The 16,571-nt window shown below is 38.7% G+C and overlaps 1 non-coding gene across 1 annotated transcript; it reads left to right on the top strand.

Moving 5' to 3' along the window:
- The first annotated feature begins 8,550 nt into the window (after window positions 1–8,550).
- On the top strand, window positions 8,551–8,624 carry TRNAS-GGA (transfer RNA serine (anticodon GGA)). The gene has a single exon. It is a non-coding gene; the product is annotated as a tRNA-Ser (tRNA).
- The last annotated feature ends 7,947 nt before the right edge of the window (window positions 8,625–16,571 follow it).

The following is a 16,571-nucleotide window of genomic DNA, read 5'->3' as shown; positions in this document are numbered from 1 at the left end:
AATCCTCATATTATAACACGTCAATCGCTAATGTAATTTCGGATCGGTTTAAGTTGGATTGTAATCGCGGCTTCTCTCACTCACTCTCTCTTTAGTGTGTTTCCCAATGAATAACTCTCTCTCTCTCTCTCTCTATTCACGATTTTAGAAGACCACCATATAGTGTTAGGCTAAAACTCCTCTCTCTCTCTCTCTCTCTCCCACCATCACATTTTCTCGAGCATTTCCTCGCATCTGGGGACGCCAAAAAGCAGACGATTTCGTTTTCCCACTTCACGTTGCCACCACCACCAACCAACCAGCCAACCAAACGAAATAAATGCAAATTCTCGCAAAACTCATTTCGGGAGTGGCGAGCCACGAGCTGTTAGCCCCCCTTGAAAAGTCTCTCTCTGCTCATTTGCGCCCAATGCGAATAATCATCTCACTCACACTTTCACTTCTCAGTAGAGGAGGACTCTCTCTCTCACTCTGACTCTTGAATCAACCAACTTCCACCATCCCTTTCTCTCGAGACGCGCTATACCATCCAACACATCATCCCTTGCCATACAACACCTCACTCACTCTCTCTCTCTCTCTCTCTAACACACACACACACATGCGTTTAAATGATCTGCCTCATTTGCAACGCCGCTTCAGCCGCCTTGATCACATTTGTTAATGCCGCTGCTGCTACCGCCACCCATCCCATTGGCTTTTCCAATTCGGGAGGGCCTGGCTAGAGCTGTGCCGCAGGCTACGATTTCGCTAGGCGAGCTTTACATACTGTTAGAGACTCTCTCTTTCGCCCTCTCTCTCTCTCTCTCTCACCTACATTCACAACGAGAGACTACAACTTCCACCATCTCATTTTCGCTATTCCACCCTCCCTATCTTGCAACTTTTAACCATATTAAGTCAGTTAGAGCATTCGAAATTATATCTGTAAGGCTTGGTGTTTTATTCAATAACCACATCTTGGCTTCTCCCTTCTCTCTCTCGCTCTCGCTCTTTTAAAACCAAAAAGATGGCGGAGAGCGAGCAGCTAATGTGCCTAAATGTGACGCTAACAGAGCGAGAGTGGCAAGCATTTTTGTCTGTGTGCGTATGTGACAAAGGGATTCGAGGAAAATATAACCGATAATATGACAGACGCGGTCCTCGTCTAATTGGTAATGTCGCTTCAAAGATATTTTCCTCGAGCCGTAAGCTGGTTTCGAAAGGAAATTTATTAAGATCATAAGAGAGAGAGAGAGAATGGGGAGATACTCTGTGTGTGAAGTGGTTGGCGATATATACATTCGCCTTGAAGCGCTAATGCGTTTGTCAAAGTGATATCACGGCCTTTTCCCAAGTCGAATCTGTTATCGGTAAATTGAATCCCTCAGGCCCGTTACACACACACACGCGCACACTCTTCACTAGCAATTTCTACCTGTTCTCTTAACCATTCCGTTGTAATGTGTGTGTAAAAGGGACGAGGTTTAGTTGAATCGGAAATTTTCGGTTTTTGATATTGTTTGCGGGGAAGTTGATTTATTTGGTTTGTGTTTCTCTCCGGTTGGAAATTTTGGTTGTTTCGTGTAAATGTCACTGGAAACGAGATGCGATTCTCTTGATACGTATCTAGGAAATTTCGTTAAAGATCTGGTTAGTCCCGGTTTTGTGTAAACTGTCTCTCCTTTGGAGGAAACTGGATTCCAAGAGCGAATAGGAAATTGTCAATTTGGTTTTGTTAGTTATGGATTTGTGACAGGAATGTCTGATGACTTAATCATCGTTGGAGATTGTTTCTGTCAATTAATGACATTAAGATTGTATAATTAAATTTAAATACCTCCAAACTGAAACTAGAAAAAATTGCCATTGGAAAAATAATATTACTACAAAGTTTTGTTTATACGTAATGGCCGTAAGTGAATTTCACCTCTTTGATGAAAACTATTCGTTGAGTGTGTTTTGTATAAATCATCGGCGTTCACCCTTGGGCCACTTTATCGATGTGAAAACATGTCGCGGGCCTCATAAGTTATCTGGAATAGCGCCGCTGATCACTCGAGTGGCATGCAAATATGCCGTGGGTCACTTGAGTGATCCGGGATTCAGAAATGAGCTGTTGATCGTACACCCTACGTTTTATAGAGCTGTGATTTGCATATTTCCAGTGTGTGCGTGGCTTTCGTGCAGCACCCTCTATCGACGAAAATTTGAAGTAATTTTTTTTTTCCTGTACCAAACAAAATCCCTTTCTCTCTCCGTGAGAATGAATCTTTCGCAAACCTCATTCAAATATACCAGTTCCTTCAATTTTTTTATGAACTTCTAAATAATTTACGAATTTATGGGACACCCTGTACATTGAGGACTTCGAGAAGTCATAATAGATATACTCTGAAAATAAATAATATTACCTCTGAAATTTCAACTCTAAGTGCTGCCCTCTGTCTGAAGCCACTAAAGTTCATAGTGATTTATTTCTAACTCAAAAATAACACAATCCTTCAAGTCAGGGGCTCTCAAACTGTGCGTGCGTGGCCTGACGAATGTTTTTCGAAGCAATTCTTTGTTAAACCTTTGAGCGGTTTTTAAAATTTTCCTGATCGGCATTACAACTGCCAACAGTGGAAATCACTCATCCTTTTGAAATTTGCCATCTATTCTCAAGAAGAATTTTTTTTCGATCACGTGAGCTGATTAATCTCCCCCCCCCCCAACACAAAATAATAATAACAATAATGAAACAAAGAAGAGAGTGAAAAACGATCATTTTCTCTGTTATTTATGCTGTACGCTTAATCGTGTAACTACCTCAAATGGAAAGGAGAAACATTATTCTTTCTCTCCCGCCTTGTGTTAACAGACTTCGAACAAAAGTTGACTCCGCCCAGTTGATTGGAAGGACGGGAGAAGAAAACATGTTATCAAGAGAAGAAAACTCAAACAACGGAATCTGAGTCAGGATTGCGGAAGTAAGAGAATTTTAAGAACCCGAGATCAGCAATTTGTCAGCCACCTCGTTGGGCAATTTGCCTGTTGTGGCGTTGTATTTGTATTTGTATTTGTATATATTCCGAAATATAACCGAAATAATGCAGATCAATTTTGACGAGATATATTGGGATTGCCGCTGTAATGGTTAAACAATTTGATGAGCCGTGAATAAGCGCGCCTTAGAGAAAGGGGCGCCGCGGGTGAAAAAGGTTTGAGAGACCCCCCCCCCCTGCTTTAAATCATGGCATAATTCCTTGAGGTCAATGGAAAAAATTCCTAGTGCGAAAACATCAACCCACACATTCACTATCACTTAGTGTGAGCAGCTCACACTATCACAAGTTCCGGAAGATATCCAAGAATGTGTATTTCATATGCTGAAATGTCTGAGGACGAGGTGCTCTTGAGCGAATAATGTTTCAATTTAAGAATTAGTCGTTACAGCGCTGTCTCATCCCTTATCAAATTTACCTCCCTCTCGATGACAAATTCTATTTCTATGCATATGTATTTTTTATACGTATATTTTTGTATTAATTTTGTATCTTTTCCTTTTATGTGGTTTTTTTTTCCATATTTTTTGCATTTTTTGCACTGTTTTTGTGTTTTTGCATTTTTTTTATTTTTTGTGCTGTAACTTTTTTTGTGTACGAGATCCTCTGTATGTACATTTGACTGTTTATAATAAACTTTTCTTGGACACGGTCCCGCCCCTTCACAGGGCAATAGTTCAAATCGGCTAAATCTATATCTATATACAGGGTGATTATAAAAGAACTATCCCGACATATGGGCCCCTAACTATCATACCATTCACAAAAACTGAATGAAATTTTGGCATAAGGTATTTTGATGTATGCGCTCAAGAATGATATGAAAACAACAGTGTCACTCTAACAGTTACGGTTACAGTGAGAAAATTTCGAAAATATCAAATGGCAACACCAAGTTTTTTGTATTGGAATGTGATCTCCATTGTGAAAAACCCTAAATAGCGTTCGAACGGCAACTGTAGCATGAAAATCACCGGCGGTAGATAGGCTAAAAGTGAGGACAACCAATAAGGACAGAGAAGCAGCATAAAATAAAGCATTTTATTGTGTTTTCCACATGACCTTGTGGAGGACTAATCAGGCTGGGATCTCAGCCGAAGAAACGGTGTGACGAATGAAACGAACATTAATGCTCTGGTGCACGGCAAAGTCCTTTTTCCTTGCCTAGCTCCGGGGATTTTCGTGCTACAGGTGCCATTCCAACGCTATTTAGTGTTTTTCAGTATGGAGATCGCACTCGAATACAAAAAACTTGGTGTTGCCATTTGATATTTTCGAAATTTTCTCACTGTAACCGTAACTGCTAGAGTGACACTGTTGTTTTCCATATCATTCTTGAGCGCATACCTCAAAATACCTTATGGCAAAATTTCATTCAGTTTCTGTGAATGGTATGATAGTTAGGGGCCCATATGTCGGGATAGTTTTTTTATAATCACCCCGTATATATATATAGCCTGGGCCGTGTTCGGTTTGAAAGAAAGGAAGAAAGCCCACACACACACATTTGTAGCACTTGGGTCTGAAACGGGTATAAACGCTATCAATAGTATTGGGGTTTCATAACATTTTCCATTTTCTCTGACTAGAAGTGTTTTGTGCGTTTCTGGAGTGGTCTTATAAATTGCGAAAATATACTCCTAATCTTTCTTAATAAATGGTAATATTTTACTTCGTATCCCAACAAAATGCTTACAGCTTCTCCAAAACCTGAAAAGTCTGTTCTATGGAAATTCAAATTATGTATTACATTCTTCTTCATCTGCACATGCCTCAGAATGCATGTAAATCCACATACAGTAACGCGACAAGGGTATGGATTTTCCGGAACTCCGGAAACAGCGCATCCAAAACGGAAGTCGACGGATTGTTTTAGAATCGTGTAGTTTTCACACAGACACAAAACACACACACACACAGAAATTCGTTTGCGTTTTAATATTCACGGCACACACACACACACATCGTATCGTGTTAAGACTCAACTCTAGTACAGGAGGATTACATAAAAGTGAGAACAACGTTAATTTCGGGACCGTCTTTTCCCCTTTTATGGGATTAATTTTCTAGGAGGTGATTCGTCTTTCCTTTTTCTTTAGCATTACGCATGTAATTCAAGGGGAAAACCCAACAAGCGTTTCTAAAAAGATTCACGGATATTCATTCCCTTCCCATCCGCCATCCACTTTGCCGAAGCGTTTTAACGACGACGACGACTAGAAATTTTGCTTAAACTGCTTGCTTGCTTGCTGCTGCTTCATATAGCAATTAGCTTCATCTAAGTCGTTGGAAATTTTCCATGGCGTTGGGGGAGTGAGAGAGAGGGCAATGGAAATGCTGTTCAACTGAATGAATCGCGATAATCAATTTAAAGACAGAAAAGTGCTACCGAGAAAACCCATTTCTGGTATGTTCCCGTGCTTACCAGAGTGGTGTGTGTGTGTGTGAGTACGAGGTAGAGGTTTCAAGTAAGTCAGGGATTGCTTTGACTTAATTCTTAATGTGTGTGTATCATTATGTCTTGCAGAGATGGGGTTTGTTTTAACAGGAAATGAGCGTATGCCTCTCGTGTTTGGTACGCCCCTGAATCTATATCAGTCGTGTGTGTGTGTTTTCGGATGCGCGTATGAATGTAGCAGCAAAAGTGACTATTGCTTATTACGCTCTTATTTCGTGAAATAAAGCGCGGAGAAATTATGGAGCGTTACACTTTCATCAATTATGAAAAATGAGGTGCCTTTGGATCTTATTTTGTTGTTTTGAGCGGGGATCAATATCAGTCATTGGATCAATTGTGAAAAAATTAAAAAATCTAATTCATTTGAATTTTATAAGGCAAAAATGCTTATTAGAACAGTGAAATAAATTATGAAAATAAATGAAATTTCAACTGATGAATTTTCAATTGTCTAGATTGACTACAAAACATTTGTTAAAAAATTGTTTTATTTTGAATTTTCCATAAGGTCTCTGTCCACGTGAATAATTCTTCAAAAATTTTAACGCCATTTTTTTTTATATTTTAGACGGTGGCGTTCATTTTGAAGACATTCAGACATTGAGTGATTCAGAAAAGATGGAAAAAACTTTGGTAGTGCACAAAAAAAACAAACAAGTTTCATCAAAGAATGCATGGTCTAAAATGAAACGCAAACGTGCTACAGGGCACAACATGTCGTGGATTGTGGCACACCAAGGCTACGGCCCACAGCTCGTGTGCTTGTAGCTGGCTGATCTGCCACCATATCCAAAATCTCGTCTTCCACACCTGCTGTTCTGGCAGTCCTTGTACGACCTGCATCAGACCGGGAAGCAAGAAAGGATCCCGTTTCGCATAGCTGCTGATGCGAGCGCGCAAATGTTTTCGGATTGGGCAACCGCGTGTGCGGGAAAACGCTCACCGTACATTCGTGCTTCCTCTGCGGTGCTTCCGTTTGCTGCTCCGTAAATGAAATGCATGCCTGCTTTTTCAGTATTACTAACGTGCGCCATTGTCCCATTCGTTACAACTGTTATAACGGTTGCACGCACAACTTCACCAAACACCAACTCTGGCCATATCGCTATATTGCAATTTACTGCCATTAATGAGATGGGTTGGAAGTGAAGGCGCTGTCTATCGGTGGTCGCCTCGGGTTCGTTAGGGAAAATATCTTATCTATATCCTCCCTTGGGTTCGAACCCGGGACCCTGACAACAACCTTCATCTTACTTCGTAGACGAGCATCTTACCACCATGCCACTCGGGCACAACTTCACAGGGCTGTCGTCCACACCTTTTATTCATTGTGACGCAGATTTGCTTACAGTTTCTTATTCCACAGGTTACATTTGCATGCATGGTGTTCTTTTTCTCCCGATAAATTTTAACAGGAATGCCATTTTAACGTTTGCGGGGCGGCCGTTTCGAAACGCGCTAGCACGTTTGCGTGCGTTTCATGTTAGACCATGCATTCTTTGATGACAATTGTTTGTATAGGTGTGCACTATCACCTTTTAAAATTTTCCCATCATTTCTGAATTAATCTGTATAGATACCACATCGTACATCGCTTTACGGATGATTTATCCTGTTTTCACGGATTGGCGCTGAAATTTGTAGTTAAAATCCTGGTCTAGAAACACACATTTCTCAAATACTTCTCAAAATTTTTAGCCAAGTAGTTTGTTCTACAACTCAAGGATCTTGAATTTTTTGCAATAATATATACACACTTGAATATTTTTATCTCGCATATATCTTTGTAATGTATGAAAAATTAAAACGTGTCTGAAAGGCTCTGTCAAGGATATTTCACTTCTTTTCTGGTCCACAAGGTTTTCCCACAGACTTCATATTGATTTTCCTCTACATTAAAAAGGGACTTGTATTTAGGCTGCTTCTATGAACGGTTATATTTCGGTCAAACGGTATGATTTCATTTTTTTTTCTATGCCTCTGACTTGACCTGACACTCGCTTAGCAAGCAAGAGGAACAAATTCATAATCATGTGACTATCCCTGTTGCCAGGGATTTCCTAACAACTCCACAATTGTGGAATGCAGTTGTTTTATGACATGTGGAAGAAATCTCTCACACAATTTGAGATCAATTAATATATTTCCTGATATTTTCATGGATATGAACATTCACACATAAGACAGTATAGAGAAAAGTTATCACGTTCGGTTGAATTGAGATGTGCATTCTTTGAGAAATCATCAGATGATTCCGGTAAGATCAATTGATATAGCTGTAAAGAAATAGCTCAAACCAATCATGACCATTAAATACTGAATACTATATTTTAACGGTGGACACGAGTCTCAGACTCTATCAGCAGCTTGAATAAGGCCTTAAAGAATGACCCACAAATCATATCAATATAAGGAAATTCAAGAGTAATAGGATGATCTCTGTGATGCCTGAGAAATTATGTTGCCTGAAACCACGACTTAAGTAAGATAAACATAACAAAAGTAGAAAAATGCAAAATGAATCATATTCACATAATGCAAGTATGACCAAAGTATGTCACTTGTCGTGGATAGATGTATGGCGGTGGTTTTAACTGATCCCTGCAAACAATCAAGGTATTCTTAAGGGTTATCTACGATCCGGATATTAGGAAAAACATCCATCCGAGGGTTTTTAATAGCTGGCTGATGTGAAGATGAATTTAGGAAAGAAAGTAAATTCACCTTCCCTGGCGGGGAATCGTTCCCATGTCTTCTCACTTGCGGGTGATAGATACAAGGTGCATAGATACAAGGATGACGTCACTCTCAGCTATCATATACGAAGGTTTTAACAACTGGATGTTGCGAAGGGGCAGTTGAATTTTCTCTCTTTCCAAAATATATCTTCGCAACATCCAGTTGTTAAAACCTTCGTATGGTAGCGGAGAGTGACGTCATCCTTGTATAAGTCGCCATCTGGTGGCAGCGTCAGCAGTTGTGAGCTTGGCCTGAGTCTGGTCCGGCCGTCCATGTACGGTCCCTTTCAGTGTACACGAGCTCCAAGGAAAGATTGAGAGATTCGGTGCCTCTGTAGTCTAGTGGTCTAGGGCGTTCACCCGGAAAGTGAAAGGACGTGGGTTCGATTCCCCGCAGGGGCAGTTGAATTTTCTCTCTTTCCAAAATATATCTTCGCAACATCCAGTTGTTAAAACCTTCGTAAGTGTACTAGACTACAAAGACAACGAATATTAGTCTATCTTAAGAGTTCGTGTGCACTGAACGGGACCGTCGGACCTAACTCAGGCCAAAGCTCACAATTGCTGACACTTCCACCAGAAAGCGACTTCTAGTGGTCTAGGGCGCTCACCCAGAAAGCGAGAAGACGCGAGTTCGATACCCCGCAAGGGCAGTTGAATTTTCTTTCTTTCCCAAATTTGTTTTCACATCAGCCAGCTTTCTTTTTTGTTTCTTTGAAACAGAGCAAGGTCCATGAAAATAAATATATGTTGCACCAGCAAGCTGTTAACAACCTCCGTATGAATAGCGGAGAGGGACATCATCTTTGGAAAACATCCGTTTTCTCTGAAATGAGCCTCGTAGCATGAACTATCACTAGCAATGGACATTTATTGCCTTAGATTTTAGAAAACAACCCAACACCTGTAGTTCCACCGATAGAGAAACAATATTTTATTGAAAATAGTGATTCATATCAAAAAGATTATTTCAAAGGCCATGTAAACATTAATGTTTCGAACATCATGGTTTTCAAGTGTGTTTGCCTCCCTTATACGTAAAGTTCTGAAAATTGTAGCTGTAGTAATGGACGCAACCTATCGACATCAACAAAACCGTTCTGCTCATGTTTTAATGTATAAAAATATGGTTTGTTTTGATGCTCTCAACCTCGTATGTTTACTTGGAGTTTTGAACCATCCTGTAAGCAGAGGCATGTTAACAGTTAAGCCAGCAGATTTTGGGCTCGTGCGAAGCTACATCTTTATCAGGGATTCCCAAATAGTTCGAGATTTATTTTCTATTAGTTTAAACGTGATTTTCGATGAACAAATGTACGCTGAGAGAGTCTCAATGATGCTTAAACCTAAAAGCTTGTGAACTCACTGTGACTGCCCTGGCTGAAGATACCATACATGCCATTAAATAATGAAAAACATTTGATTCTGCATGTTTATAGCCCGAAATATGATTTCACTTATTGACCTCTATACATGAGCCAGCTTTCTGAAAAGCTAGTTTTCTGAACAATCTTTCCCCCTTAGAGAGCTTTTACTGTATAATAATAACGATAATTCTCGTATTTTAAAAAACCGCTAAAAAAAATCCCTATTTAATATTCACAAAATGAATAAAAATCTCATGAATACGTGGGGAAAAAAAAGTATTCGGAGTAAATAATTAACTCGATTCAATCTTCGCTCCTCAATCCCAAAAATTTGAAACTCCACTCATTTATAAAAGCAAAATTTCTAAAAAAAAAATTAAAATAAAATATTCATATTAAAAAACCTCCTTTGGGGCTATTTTATTTCAATATCCTTGAATCATTATCATTATCATAAAAAAAAAATAACAATAATGATAATATATCCGTCTACTATAGCTAATATGAGAGCGAGAGGTATAATGCGTTTCAAGGAAAAGGCTCAAAATCGATTTAATTATTCTTTAAAGAGCATCATTTGATATTCAAATTCAACGTAATTATTCTTCGCTTTTCAAATTATTTCTCGCTATTGAGATCATTATTTTTTGAATAAAAAACAATAATAAAACGAGAAGAGATAAGTAGTGTACATCTCAATGCATAATTTGTATAGCTAATTAAAAATCAGTCGGAAAATTATTAACTTTTTTTTTAAAATATTTAATATCTAAAAGTTTTCATTTGTTTTTATGAATTTTTATAGTTAGTAATATGTGTTCATGTAAATAATGTTCTTTGTATTATCTTGAAAGCATGTTGACACACAAAAGAATACTCTTTTTTTTTTTTTTTTGCAAATACATATTTTTATTACGAGAATGAATACATTATAGAGGAAAAATGCATTGAAAAGCAAATTTAAATTTGAATATTTTTCTTCTGTTAAAAAAAAAGAAGAGAAGAAAGACATCATCTTATAATGAGAACCAATAATGTCACTTCGGAGCAAAGTGATTCTGTGTTTCGCACTTTTTTTTCTATGATTATTATTTTTTTTTTCCTATTTCTAGAATATTCTTTGCTTATCCTTTGATTCGAATCCACAAGAGCCCGTTGCTTGAAAATTACCAAAAAAAATAAAAAATTGTTATGAGTAAGGAAATCCTTTGATATTTATTCCATCATTTTTTCGATGATGTATATATTTACCGAAATTTGCATCAGAAAAGAGGAGAAAAGAAATTTTTTTTTTCAATCCTATTCCCTGCGTCTCTCCTACTTTTCTTATCCTTCTTATATGTATTGTAATGCCTTTAGGAGATGATAATATCTCTCTCTATCTCACGCGCCAACATTTGTGATTTGCCATTTCAGCCATTGAATATGTAATTTTCGCTCGGGTAACATGAAAATATACTCCACACATACACGTACAATACGAGTATAAAGGGGCGAGAGCGTTTTGTCAAGACGCGATTCGTTTTAGAAAACATACATTGCTGCAGCATCCGAACGTCTCTAAGTTCCCCTACATGTTATTGAAATGAAAAATGATTGTGGGAAAAATAATGTACGCTCATAATGTCAAAAATCAAGCTATTTATCTCTAACAGTTTGTTATTCATTACTGCAAAGGAAAATTCAATCGCATTCTTCGTGGTGTTTCTTCTTAAAATGTGAGGATTATGGACACGTTTGTATAAGCTTACAACCAAGGGTGTAATGGATAATAGTTTAAAAAAAAGTCTCTGTTCGTACCTGATTCCGATTAGTCCATGAATGCATCATCTGTTGAAAATTTCCCCTGGAAGACCTATCTGAATACGTAACTTTGTTACACGAAAATGAAAAATCAATGCCTGTAAATGTTGTTTCACTGCATCTATAGCATAAATATAAGAGAACCGACAAAAAAACACTCAATTCCCTACTGTTTTCTCTGAATATTTTGCTAGTAAATCATATTTCATTCTGTTGTTTCGATTTTTACTCATAAAGCTGTTTATTTTATTTACGAAATAAATCTTGATCTCTAATAGCATTAGAGTGTTTGGTTTGTCATGATTCGGTTCAGACTCGGTTCGGCCAATCTCCAACGGTGCGTCGAAATGAACAAATTACCACCTGTAAATTTTGTTTTCTTGCACGCATTTAACAGGCGTCACAAAGCCAACATCTAGTTGTGCTCAATTTCTTTTCGTCAAGCAATTGGATGAACTATGGCAAGATTTGCCATCTGTGCTTGCAACCTCTTATTGAACCAGAGTATTAGAACTCTATTTATTGAACCAGAGAATTTGGTTCAAGAAATCTGGGTCGATCGTGAAAGATTATCCGCTCAGAAAATTATCTTTGAGCTTGTCTCATGAACATAGAGAATGTGCGTCGAAATGAACAAATTGAAGCCTGTAAATATTGTTTCAATGCGTATATACTGCATCAAAACCAATATTCAGTTAAATATCGATGTAGGGCAGACATCTTCACCCCAATGGTAAAGATGTCTGCATCATGCCTTCGCACCATGGTGTTCCCTGAACCACCCTGAGTGCTCGATGCTTGTGTCCGATTTCGTGCTCGTGAGCACTTGATCAACAATCACAATTAAATACCTTGTACTTTGCATTCAAGTACTGAAATCATCCTGATTTCATGCATTCGAATGTCAAACTTGTTGTAAGGGTGCTCTTCTTTTAATAATGAGTACAGGCAGTGCTCGTGACTATAAAAAGTTTGAAGAGCTATTTCTGTTGTAGGGGGTTTGCTATGTTTAACACGTAGTGAACTGACGCGGATGGGCTTCCTCCAACCCGCACTGGCCAGCGTGGAGGATTACGGCCAAAATACCCTCTAAAAAGAAGTATGAACTCTTTAAACTATAAGGCCCTCAGTCCCCAGCAATCTGAGTGTCCCTGGTTACAGCAGCGACCAGGAAGACATGAAGACAGAGAATGCTAAGAATCTCTGGGTTGGACCAGGCTGCCATAAAATGATTACCTTGGCCACGTATAATGGACGATCTCTTTCTTCAGAAAATCGTTTCAGGAGTTGGAAGACGAACTGGATAGAATAAATCGGGACATTCTAGAATCTGTGAAGCAAGAAGAAAATGAGAGGAGAAGATCGTTAAAATAAATAAAGAATTTCTCACCCATTTGCGTTTTGCCAACGACATTGTTGTTATCAGCAGTAATACAGACGAAATAGAAGAAATGGTACAAGAACTTGCGAAGGCAAGTATTCGGGTAGGTTTTAAAATGAATCTGCAAAAGACTAAAGTTATGTTCAACCCCTTTACATTGAAGAGGACAATCTTGCTCAACAACACAGAGATAGAAGAAGTAGAAAGCTATGTATACCTAGGACAAGAAATCACCATGTACAACGGAATCATTAATGAAATAAACAGAAGGATCAGGATTGGATGGAGCACTTTTGGCAAAAACTGTGTAATTCTGAAGAGTCACGTGCCACTATGCCTTAAAAGAAGAGTGTTTAACCGGTGTGTGCTACCAGCGCTGACTTATGGAGCTGAAACATGTGCACTCACAAGCAAGACGAAACAAAGGCTGCAGACAACACAAAGATTGCATGCTAGGCATCACAAGAAGAGACAGAAAACGAATCACTTGGATGAGGAACTACACAAAGGTATGTGAAACCATGGAAAGAATTAAACGTCTAAAATGGAAATGGGCTGGACATATTGCGAGAAGACAGGACAACAGATGGACCGCAAGTATTCTAGATTGGTGCCACCGTGGTGTTAAACGTCCGAGAAGGCGTCCCCACGCAAAATGGATCGACGAGATCAGAAAAGTGGCCAACTGGAAGGATAGAGCAAAATGGAAAAATTTAGAGGAGACCTTCATCCAGGAGTGGATTGAAAATGGTTGATGATGATGACGATGACGACAACTTACAAATAAGATTTAGAAAAATATATCGTTGTAGAGGGATATCTTATTTCATACATTTTGTATCCCTGTGCGGAGGTTTCACTGTACAATGAATTGTAAGACGAATTGAAAGTAATGGCTGTGAATCTTCTTCTCCTGCACATATACTGTGCCTGTAATGAAACATACACTAACTGAAATCAGAAATTTACGCTATTCTCATTATTTTATTTTATTTTTTTCGATACTTGATTAACAACTTCCTGCAATTTCAATTTCTTTCATCAATTTTTTTTTATTTTCAACATGAAAAGATTTCTGTCATTTCCTCATGAACACGTGTTTGATGTGTTAGACTGCGTGTTTGACTTGTGGCGCTACTTGTCTTGTACAATTTTTATATTTTTATTATATTTTTTATGCCACTTACTAGCTAGGCATTATCTAGTGTGTTCTTGTATTGGAGTTCAGTCTGGCTCCAACTGTCGACCGAACATGTCCTAAAAGTCTCTCTCTCTTCTATTAAATAACTAAAAAAAGAAAGGAGTCATGACTGTATGTTTCCGAAATAACAACCAGACACATCCACCAGCACTAGCATTACCACAGAATTGGTGACCCACGTAAAGCAGATGTTTGACAGCCACGAACTCGAAAGCAGACGAAAACAAGTACTCTTTCTCGCTTCGTAATATGATACTTGCTGCCTTTCTTCTTTTTTTCCCTGTGTGTGGTGCGTTTGCTGACTGATTGAGGGGGCATCTCCTCAGTTCTCTTCCTGGATTGTGCTGAACTTTTTTTTGGATATGCCGAACGCTACCGAAGAAACAGGTACGTCTTCTGAATTAGAACTTTCGCGTGTTTCTTTTCGCGCGCCTTCGATTTGGAAATCCGATGTCGATCTTTGGTTTCTTCAGATTGAATCGAACTTTAAAATTGCCGGAATTACTGATCCTAAAACGCAATTTCACTGTGTTGTGACAGCTCTCGATGTTGAAGTGTTATCATATGTTAGTGATTTGATCATAGCTCCTGTTACAGACGATTCTTACAACCAGTTAAAAACACGCATTTGTCAACAGTTTTCACTGTCGGAAACTTCCCGCTTACGAGTTCTACTCCAAGAGCTCACTCTTGGGGATAAGCGACCTTCTCAGTTGTTTCATGAGATGCATACATTAGCTGGCAAGAAAATTTCAGATGAAGTGCTTAAAACCCTTTGGTTACAACGTTTGCCTATCCATACACAGCAGATACTTTCTGTTAGTAAGGATACATTGCCGGTTTTAGCAGAAATGGCAGGTAAAATTACCGAAGTCACTGGGCACTCACCGACTATTTCTGAGGTCAGCCGTAATGAAACCATCAGCTTGCAATCACTTCAAAGTCAAATTTCGACTTTGACCGTTGCTGGTGACCGCTTATCCCGCTATAGAGAGAAAAATTTTAACAAAAAGGGAAGAGTTCGTTCAAATTCTCGGTCTAGAGAGAGGTCTAGTGGTGATGGCACACCCAAACGTAAACCTTATTGTTGGTACCATTTCAAATTCGGTCGAAAAGCATCAAAATGCATTAAACCCTGTGATTGGTCGGAAAACTAACTGGCCCATCTGTTTTGGCGACAGCAGGTGATGGCCGGCGTTTAGTTCGCCTTTTTGTTCATGATCGAAAATCCGGTACTGGTTTTTTAGTGGACACAGGCGCTAGCATTTCGGTTTTCCCACGAGATACACAGGTACATAAAGCAGCAGATACAAACTTTTCGCTATACGCAGCTAATGATACTAAAATTTCTACGTATGGTTGCAAATCTTTATCAGTGGATTTAGGGTTACTCAGACTATTTAGATGGTCCTTCGTTATAGCTGATGTTAATCGCCCGATATTAGGTGCTGATTTCTTAGAACATTATGGTCTATTAGTTGACGTAAAAAAGTCTCGATTGATTGACAGTTTGACTTCACTTTCAATCAAATGTAGCAATGCCAGTTGCCCTACATTAGGCTTAAAGACCATTAGTGGAGATTCGCCCTACTTGAAAATTTTATCTAAATTTCCTAATCTAACGAATCTTTCTATGCTTGGGGCTACTTCTAAAAAACACTGTGCTACACATTGCATTACTACTAAAGGTTCTCCTGTCTTTACCAAAGCCCGCAGACTTTCTCCAGAGAAACTTGCTATGGCAAAGCGTGAAGTTCAAACGCTAATGGATCAGGGCATACTGAGACCTTCAAAAAGTCCATGGGCAAGCCCGATACACATTGTTCCTAAACGTAATGGAGAATACCGTTTATGTGGGGATTACAGAAAACTTAATTCTATAACGTGTCCAGACAGATATCCTATACCACATGTTCATGATTTCACTTACGGTCTGCAGGAAAAAAACATTTTTTCTAAATTGGACTTGGTTAAGGCTTATCATCAGATACCTTTAGATCCCGAGTCTGTTGAAAAAACTGCCATTATTACCCCATTCGGACTTTATGAGTACTTATATATGTGTTTTGGATTGTCTAATGCGGCACAATCATTTCAACGGTTCATAGATATTGTCTTAAGAGACTTGAACTGTTATGCATATTTAGATGACGTACTAGTTGCATCAGCAACAGAAGAAGAACATCTTAAAGATCTAGAATTGGTTTCTGAACGTTTAAACAGTTTTGGTATAATTCTTAATCCTGATAAATGCATATTTGGGAAATCTGAGATAGAGTTCTTAGGATTTTTGGTTAACAGCAACGGCATTTCTCCTTTGCCAGAAAAAGTCGACATTCTTCGTAATTATCCGCAACCAAAAACGGTTGATGAACTTCGAAGATTTCTAGCAATTCTCAACTTTTACCACCGTTTCTTAAAAAACGCAGCATCTGACCAGGCTCCCTTACACGATTTGTGCAAAGGAAAGAAGAAAAAAGATAAATCTCTCATCGCCTGGTCGGGGGAAACTATTGCTGCTTTCGAAACGTGTAAACATGCTATTACCAATGCAACGCTTTTGGCTCATCCTAAACATGATGCTCATCTTTCGTTGA

This window comes from Pholcus phalangioides, unplaced genomic scaffold, assembly GCF_987345545.1.
Source record: "Pholcus phalangioides strain wild (caught in Gottingen) unplaced genomic scaffold, Ppha-v1.0 ptg000024l_1, whole genome shotgun sequence".
Classification (NCBI taxonomy): Eukaryota; Metazoa; Arthropoda; class Arachnida; order Araneae; family Pholcidae; genus Pholcus; species Pholcus phalangioides.
This window is presented reverse-complemented; position numbering and strand designations above follow the sequence as displayed.